This window comes from Micropterus dolomieu, linkage group LG01 (assembly GCF_021292245.1).
Source record: "Micropterus dolomieu isolate WLL.071019.BEF.003 ecotype Adirondacks linkage group LG01, ASM2129224v1, whole genome shotgun sequence".
NCBI classification, from domain to species: Eukaryota; Metazoa; Chordata; class Actinopteri; order Centrarchiformes; family Centrarchidae; genus Micropterus; species Micropterus dolomieu.
In genome coordinates, this window is record NC_060150.1 from 3,084,111 (window position 1) to 3,093,290 (window position 9,180).

The 9,180-nt window shown below is 38.4% G+C and overlaps 1 protein-coding gene across 1 annotated transcript in view; it reads right to left on the minus strand.

The window, feature by feature from the left end:
* The window catches only part of LOC123977866 (prolactin receptor-like), a 41,395-nt gene extending 36,862 nt beyond the window's left edge, over nt 1-4,533 (minus strand). The window contains exon 1 of the mRNA XM_046060880.1: nt 4,270-4,533. The gene's annotated coding sequence lies outside the window, so the exon portion shown is untranslated. The remainder of the gene's footprint in view (nt 1-4,269) is intronic.
* Between the last annotated feature and the right edge of the window lie 4,647 nt (nt 4,534-9,180).

A 9,180-nucleotide genomic window follows, 5' to 3' on the forward strand; every position in this document is an offset into this window, starting at 1 on the left:
ATTTTACTAGTTTTATATTTATCTTAAACGTGTATTTTAGTCTTTTCAATGTTTTCTTGCTTTTATCTTGTATTGTTTTTGTATTATTGTTTTTGGGGTATTATTGTCTTTACACTTGTTAAAGCAATTTGTAACTTGTTTTTGAAAAGTGCTCTACAAATAAAGATTATTATTATTATTATTATTATTATTATTATTATTATTATTATTATTAATATATATATATATATATATATATATATATATATATATATATATATATATATGTGTGTGTGTGTGTGTGTGTGTGTGTGTGTGTGTGTGTGTGTGTGTAAGAGACATCCTCTCTCCCAGAAGAAAGCTAAATTACTATGTAGCCAAGAGGAAGCTATTTAGGAGAATATGACCAGATAAATAGTAGTAAGACTTCTCTCTGTGTACAGTCCTATACAAGTACAATTTTGGCTGTATTATTTGTGTCCCCTTCAAAATTTTCTCTTGTGAAATGTTATGTTTATTGCCCCCCCACCCTACTGTTAGATGAGATTGACGCCCATGTTTAAGGGTGAGAGGTGTAGCCTACAAACACGCAGGAGACACGGAAACGGAGATCCGTGTGGGTACACGAGACCCTCAGAAAGAGGAGACACCGCTGGTAGTGCCGCCAGCTGGTCCAGGAGCTTCGTCTTAATGATGGTCAGTTTAAGGCTTATCTTAGGATGAGTCGGGGACAGTTTGTGGCAGCCTCAGGACAATCCAAGCAACTAAACTTGCGTCACCACAACTGAGAGCCCGTCTCTCCATTCATTTGAATGGACAGTGGAAAAAAAACGCGAATGAAGTTGGGCGCTTTCTGCCCAGAGTTGAATTTTTTCATATCGGTGCGCACAGAGAGCTACTTCGAAAATGCAAGGCGCAGCAGGCGCCTAAAACGCGAGGCGCCCAGGACGCATAAACAGTCTTAAGTTATGTCAAACAGCAATATTAGCCTGTCATGACTCAATTGTTGATCAAAATCATGATCCCACAGGCATCCAGGAATTAAGCGAAACTAAGCAAGTAAGCTAAGGGGGATAGGGAGGCGTATCTTCCCATATCTTTGAAAACCCCTGCTGTAACTCAAAAAGTTGATGTGGGGTTTAACGAGCAGTTAACTGTTTAGTATTCTCCGCCTTGTGTTTGCCCTTTTACATGTAGTTAATTGAATTATCATTGCCTGCACAAGAGACAACGTTTCCCTGTATTGATAAAAACATGCCAGAAGCTTTATGGGCAGCTCAGATAATGAACATATTTAGTTAAGGGTAATATGACACGTGATTAGCCATACTGTACTACACATATATGTTTAAATTGATTTTCCAGTCCAGCAGAAAGGGAGTAGTGTATGATGCTAATAATGTTAAACACTGCAGAAGAGGGAAATCCCCTGCTGCATCACCCATCCATTAAATTCTGATTTCATACTTGTACAACAAACAGGATTCAGAAACGACAAACAAAATGGAGGAAGCAAATCAACAAGCGCAGAGCTTTAACTACTTCTCTCGGACTCTGTGGATCTGTGTTTTACTACTTGGTGGTCTCAGGTTTATATAAGATAATCACAGGTTTTTATCAGAGTCAGGTACACATGTTCTAACCTGTTCACACCTCTACAACATGTCAGATGAAAGGTTATTCTTAAATTTAAGAAGTCAGTCGGAATTAAATATTGCAAATGTCCTGCTGCATTACTACGCCTTCATTCGCTATATTAAATTCCTGCTAATTCACATCCTGCTGCTGTATATTATATGCAAATTACATGCAGGAAACATTGTGGAAAACTGCAATGATGAATACAGAAATGGCTCCCCGCTACAAGTTTATTTAGTCTGATAACATTTAGATCCAAAGCTGATCCTCCTCAAGCAACAGTGTTTAAATGTACACCCATATTCCCATATATGATAGATAGATATTTAGATATTTAACAGCAGCAGGCCAACTGATCCGCCACTTAACATCATAACCCAACACAACGGTAGATCTACGATATTGGCCTAACATCGGTTCACATACAGGATTATTGCTGGAGTAAGAGATGCACACCCAATTTTAAACATTTTGACCTGACAAAAGGTCAAAACAGTGGCCCTTCGCACAACAACATTGCTCAAACTTAGTGAATTCAAGTGCTTAACTTTGCAAAATAGCAAATTATTTCCTCTATCAATCAACCGTTGGATCTATAAAACACCAGAAAACAATGAAAAATGCCAATGACAACGTCCCAGGTGCCATTCGAATGTCTTATTTCTTCCAACAAACAGTCCAAAACCCAAAAAGATATAGTTTACAATACTGTTCTGACACAGAGAAGCAGCAAATTCTAAACTATCATATAGGTTACTGGGAAGCATACAAGCCAAAACATGACCTTTGAGCCCCCAATACAAATCTTCATGGAGAATATTACTATTTTAGGTAGTGGCCTTCGTTTAGGCCAGGCAGACAGAACACAGCGTGTAGCCGCACACTAGATTAAAACTCACAAAACTGTTAACTGTTGCAATCGTAAACAAAAATACATAAAAAAGCTTTTTTCTACTATAACTATATAATTATTCTTTTAAAAAGGGGGTGCATGACAACGCTTCATATTATTGATGGTCATTCTCTTGCACGTTGTAGGTGTGGTCTAATTCACATGTCCTGCTATTCTTATCTGTTATAACACATGTGGGCAATGGGGAGGGGGTGGTTAACTGGGTTAAGATTAATCCAACAGTGAAAGTAGAAATATTTGGGTTGATCACAGCAGAGAACTTTGAATTTCACTGTGAAATAGTTTATGACAGAACGCTTTGGAGGTAAATTTTGGGGTGAACGGTCACAAAATGTGTAGTAATTAAACTCTTGCTTGCTGGTGTTCCCATCAGGTAAGTGTATATTGATCAAATCACACTTTATTTGTACAGCAGCTGACTGACGAGCCGATTATCAGACTACAAATGTAAACGATGAGACACATAGACAGACTTTGGGGTTTTTATAGTATTAAGACAAAATATGATAGCTGGGATTTCAGTGCTAAATGATCAGCTATATAAATGCGAGACAAAAGTATGGAGCAAATATTAACAGGTCAGGTGTTGGTGCTCTAAAGAGAGAAAATACAGTATAGTTTCTGTTATCCCAGATTATCTAAAGACTATGGAGCCATCGTATTTGGTAACAGCTGCTATAAAAGTATAGTAAAGTATGAAAAAAACGTTTGCAGTAGCTGTAAACAGTTGAATTTCGTAATCGGGTCACATAATCTAATAGCTCAATCAATAACAAATGAAATTTAATACAAATCTGAAACATTGTGGAGATTCAAATGTTTTGAAAACACTTCGTGGACTTTTCCCCCCTAAGTTTATTGTATTGAGCAGCTGATGACAGCGTTCAGCAAGTGGGGTTTAGATCATTTGCAGGTGAAAACATGTTTAGCCATCTACTAAAACTGGACTGAAATTTGTTGAAAGGTTTATCTTCCTAAAAACAGTGGGCTTCTGATCCCTTAAAATGAAGCAGTCTGCTTGCTTGGTGAATTCCAAAATAATCTTACCTGGAACCAGTCCTCAAATATTAGATTAGTTGGAAATCAGTGAGTCATTAATTAGATAACATTGAACTTTAAGTCTTTTGTAATGAGCCTTTATGGGCATGTATGGACGTCTTTCACTGTAATTAAAATGTGATATTTAAGAGAACAGACTGAGCTTGTCTTTCAGTTGGGTGTAAAGTATCATAATGAATGAGAAATGTCAATATCAACTAATTCTGGTCTTCAAAATTGACAAGAAGCAGAACAAACATTCACAAATACGGACGAAAAACGTGACAAAGCATTATCCCTCTTCTACAGGTGACACTGTGCAAAGCAGGTAAACAGACGTCGTGTGTAGCTACACTTAGTTTATAAACTAAAATCCAGATATTTAAAGTTTATAGTCTCCAGCTTTCTGCACAACATGAGAATTTTGCTTTCATCGATCCTCGATCAGGCAAAATGAGCGGATTAAAGATTTAGTTCTGAGCTACTTTTTTAAACCAACTCATTGGCTGCTGATTAATCTTAAGTAACTAATATAAATCGTCAAAAAATGAATTTGCATAACAATTATTGTGCCAGTACATTTTTAAGTAAATGCCATTTTGTTAATTGATGAGAGACTCTTCTTAACGTTTAATTAACGAGGTCTCACCTGCGCACCAGCGCTCCGTTAGCCTCAGATTAAAAACGTGAATCCGTCTTACCTCTAAAGTAAATAAACCGCTCGGGGAGCCGCCTGCTGTCGCTTTAAAGCCCCCTGAGGAGAGATTCCTCGGACATGGACCCACACCGGGACCAGGCCCGGCCGGTAGTTGGAGGATGCAGCGTGTAGTCCGGGTGAACTTCCTGTGGAGGAGACGGAGCTGGTTATGAAGCGGCTGTTTGCTGTTGTGCTGTTTAGCGGAGTGTTGCGTTCACCGCCCTCGCAGTTTATTTCTACGGCCACCACTCCCACCCTCCTAAGGAGATTTTCCTCCACCTGGTCCCGCGTCACAAACCCAACACCAGCTGGAGCTCCAGGCCTCCCCTCCCCTCCCCTCCTCTCCTCTATGAACTGAACCGAACCAACCCCTCTTCAGCTGGAGGGCTGTATGGAAGGCCATTACTGCCAGGAAAATAAAAATAGATACATAGGTCTGTGGAAAGTAAAAAAAAAAATAAACATAGCCTACTCATTCCACTTTAAAACTTTATACTGAGTCAAAATATTTTAAGAGATTTTTTTTTAACTTACTCAAAAGTAATTATGACTCTTTTAATCAAAATTATTGATAGTAAGTACATTTTACATCAAGTCAACCTTGTGAGATATCATCGCAAGATATTGTCTTTTTATGCTGATATAAAACGAAAGTAGGAAATATCAAGTCAAAATTATTTGAAACTACCCCGAAATTTAGACTTTGTAGGTCAGTGAGATGCTACATTACTTTTTAAGTCAGAATTATGACATTTTGAAAATATAAGGCTATTTTATAATTTTGATTTAGTATCTCATAATTTATACTTAAAAGAAATATAACATATAATATACTATCAAACAATATAAAAGAATATTAATAATAAAGTTATATACATATATATAATACACAAAATAATTGTGACTTAGCATGTCATAATTTTGAATAAAAATATTAAAAGTTTGAATTGGTATCTCATCATTTTGATTTATTATAGTGCCTTGCTGGTATGTTTCTAATTATAAATTATTGTTTCCTTTTTTTTCCTGTAAAAGGGAATACTGTACTGCTCTGCAGCCTGATAAAAATAAAATTAAAAAGAGGAGTATTTTTTTAAATTGAGAGATTTTGTCTCCATTTATCTCTTTTGTTAGTCAACCAAGAAACCCAGTCCATTTCTAAGATAGATAAAAACAACTATAAGTGTTTACAGCATTTAACAACTACAGTTCCCAGAAGGCTTTGACACGGTCATGTCCATCCATCCATCCATCCATCCATTGCCAACCGCTTATCCTGTGTACAGGGTCATGAAGACACGGTCATGTGTGTTTTTTTAATGCTACTAAATAAATTGTTCTTTAACTTTAGCATATAGAAGTCCAAAGCATATTTTGAGTAAAAAATACAATTGAGTTAGAACTTAATTTGTTAATAAAACCAAACTCATTATTGTGAATTGTTATTTCATTTTTGTATTGTCTGGGTAACAAAAATTGTATTGGAATTCATTTTTAATTCTTTAAAGCTATTGAGAAAGTAATCTGAGAATTTGTCGATCTGTCATAGTATTGTGGTTCAAATACACAACCTGTTCCAGCTTCTCCCCTCTGGTAGGCGCTACAGAGCACTGCCAAAAACAACAGACTTCCCACAAGCCCTCACTCTGATGAACAGCGGATTTCTGACTCACAGTGTCAGGAACAACTCCTGTGCAATAACCCAGTAACTCTGCCTCTAATCAGCCACCTGTTTACTGCTTTCCACTTATTATTTATTTATTCACCATTCTCTATTTTAGTGCTGTTCATACTATGTCATATTGTATATACTGTATACCAATACACCTACCTCAGGTCATAAGGTCATAGGTCTTATTTATTTTTTCCAGCATCCTTTGCACTTTGTTCCATCACACTGTGTACATGTGTACATGTATGCATGTATGTGTATGTGTACCTGTATATCATATCCACCTTCAACATGTACATAATGAGAATAGTTTACTCTTGCATCCTTTGCACTCTGATCACTGCACTATTTGTCAAAATGTCTATATTGTTTTGTTCATAGTGTGTATATTAGTGTTGTCTACTCTGTAGTTTGTGTCTGATTTTATGTTATTATTATTTTATCATTGTATTGTAAACTGATTCTGATTCTGATTAATTAGAAAATGTTTCAGACTCCAGGAAACTGGCCAACACATTCTCACTCCCAAGTCGTCACATATGGACGTTTGCTCAAGACCCTTTGCTGTTGCTTTTTAAAGTTCTGGGTACCCTTTAGTTTTTTGATGTGTAGCGCTCCGCGGTCAAGTTAGCAATAATAAATATGCAATGTCTGTTAGACTTTCAGAATAAAACTAGTCGTTAATGTCATGAAACATCATAATTTGGTTTAGGAAAACATCATGGTTTAGGTTAAAATAACAATTTTACTTCTGGGACTTAATTTATATAAGTTAACTAACGTACATATGTAACCTACGTAACTTAAATAAAAAAACTAAATGTTGACTTTTTTTTTTGACATGGGAAATGAACACCGGTCTCCTGGGTAAAAGTCTGGTTTTCAGCCCACTGTCCACCACAACAATCTCCTCACTCAGACGTTTGTCTTACATATCCCACACCCACCTTTAGCGTTCGGAAATGACAGGGCTTCCTCCACTGCGTTGAACTCTGACGCTAAAGGGCTCCCCAATGTCCTTCAAATTGATGCCAATAGATTTTGACCATGCGTCCATATGTGACGAAACATAAAAAAACTAAAAAGTCATGGTGAACATCGTACACCATGTATTTGTTTCAGGATGAAGTTGTACATGCTGTGATGGTTTTGAGGAAAACCTGGGTCCTGCAGCAGCACTGTCAGCCTCGTACGGCGTGTGAAAGAGCAGTCACCTCAGATCAGTATTAGCTTCCCCCCACAGAGACGAAAATAATCAGATTATTCTCAGGAGCAGCTTGTTTAGCACTGGGAGGCCTCAAGTGTATATGTTGCTCTGTTCGTTTACTGTCTCCTCGCTGATGTTGAACCAATGAGAACAGCATGACTGCTCGGCGGCCCGGAGCACATGACTCAAATTAGCTCGAATGCATCCTCCTATGAATGATTCATCAAACAGACCCGATCCTCGGATGCAGCCACGGAGGCCTAATGCAAGCTGATGTGAAGGAGTAGTGAGCAGCGGTGTGTGTTTAAAAACATTTTTCTACCAGCTGAAACATGAACATATCTGTTCTGGAGGAGCTAAATGTTTTTAAAAAGCTGTGTTACATCAGTTACCATAAGGCCACAGATGGGCTGACAGACTTTGGCCAACATGATTGTTTCCACTCACACAGAAAAAAGCAGGTTAACAGACAGATGCAGATAAAAATCCTGAAATACATGGGGGGGGGGGGGGGGGGGGACAAAATAATAGAAACACCGTAGAGCATGACTCAGGTAAATTGCAGGCTTTTGCCAGCACATCCTCACCAGAAAAATAACCATATAGGTTGATTATCATACAGTTTATTATGATCCATTCTGCCTGTAGTGGCAGAAGAAGTCACGTGACGTAGTATAAAGTGTAACAAAGTCGATGCAAGAAGTTGGTAGGGTGGATGGATGTGTCAGGATTTTCATGCAGGATGTACTTCCTGCGGCAGCTGAAGTAGTTCAGCCTGCCAAAGACAACAATTGTGCACTTCTACACCGCCATCATTGAGTCCATCCTCACCTCCTCCATCACCATCTGGTACGCTGCTGCCACTGCCAGGGACAGGGGCAGGCTGCAGCTCTGCAGAGAAGGTGATTGGCTGCAATCTTCCTTCTCTTCTGGACCTGCACTCCTCCAGGACTCTGAGGCGAGCAGGAAAGATTGCAGCTGACTCCTCCCACCCCGGACACAAACTGTTTCAGACTCTCCCCTCTGGCAGGAGGCTGCGGTCCATCAGGACCAAAACCTCTCGCCACAAAAACAGCTTCTACCCGTCTGCAGCCAGACTCATCAACAAGGCCCGGGCCCCCCACTGACACTCCCCCTTTGCAAACAATACAAATGTCTCTGCACATGTAAATACTGTTTCATCTCGTGTCGGGCACAGACCTGGCACGTCGCACATATTTGTTGTTGATTGTTGATCTTTGTTGTTGTATATTTTTATGTTGTCAGTTTATATATTTATATGTGCACAATATTCTCTTCCGTTACTTCTGCACGGCACAGACCCAAAATAATGTAAATGTATATATCTGCAACGTTGTTCTTCTATTCCATATTTATATATTTCTATATATATTTCTATAAATATTCTGGTTCTGATTCTGATTCTGAGACCGAGGTTTGAGTCCTACGTGGAAATAAAGTCAAAGTTGAAACAAGTTAAATATTTTGTAGATGACTTCACGTCACGTGACTTCCGTGATGCACTTATTTGAACCCAAACCAAGATCTTTTGCTAAACCTAATCAAGTGGTTCTGTTGCCTGAACTTAACCAAACTACAACTTTCACAAAATGTCCATGCACTAAAAGAGGACCCAAATGGTGTACTAACAACGGTCAAAAAGCTGAGTGTGTTGTGCTGGACACACTGGCTATGCAGTGGAAAGGGAGGGACCAGAGAAAATGGACACAGAGGAAGCTGCAGCACTTGTAAATGCACACACAAGCAAGTAAAAGTAAAAGTATGTTAATTTCATAAATTTTTTAGCAGAGAAGCTTTTTCCCCCAGGATGAGACTCCCCAATCCATCCCGAGCACTGCACCATGTAGTTTATTTCTCTGACTTGTAATGTATCCAAGCATCTACTGTGCAGTATGTAACTTTTGTATATACCGTTTGCTTAAAGGAAAGTACAACTTCATCACGTTATACAACCTTGTGTTGTAAAATGATAAATAAATCTACCTTGTACCTTGTACCTTGTGCTGTTATCATAT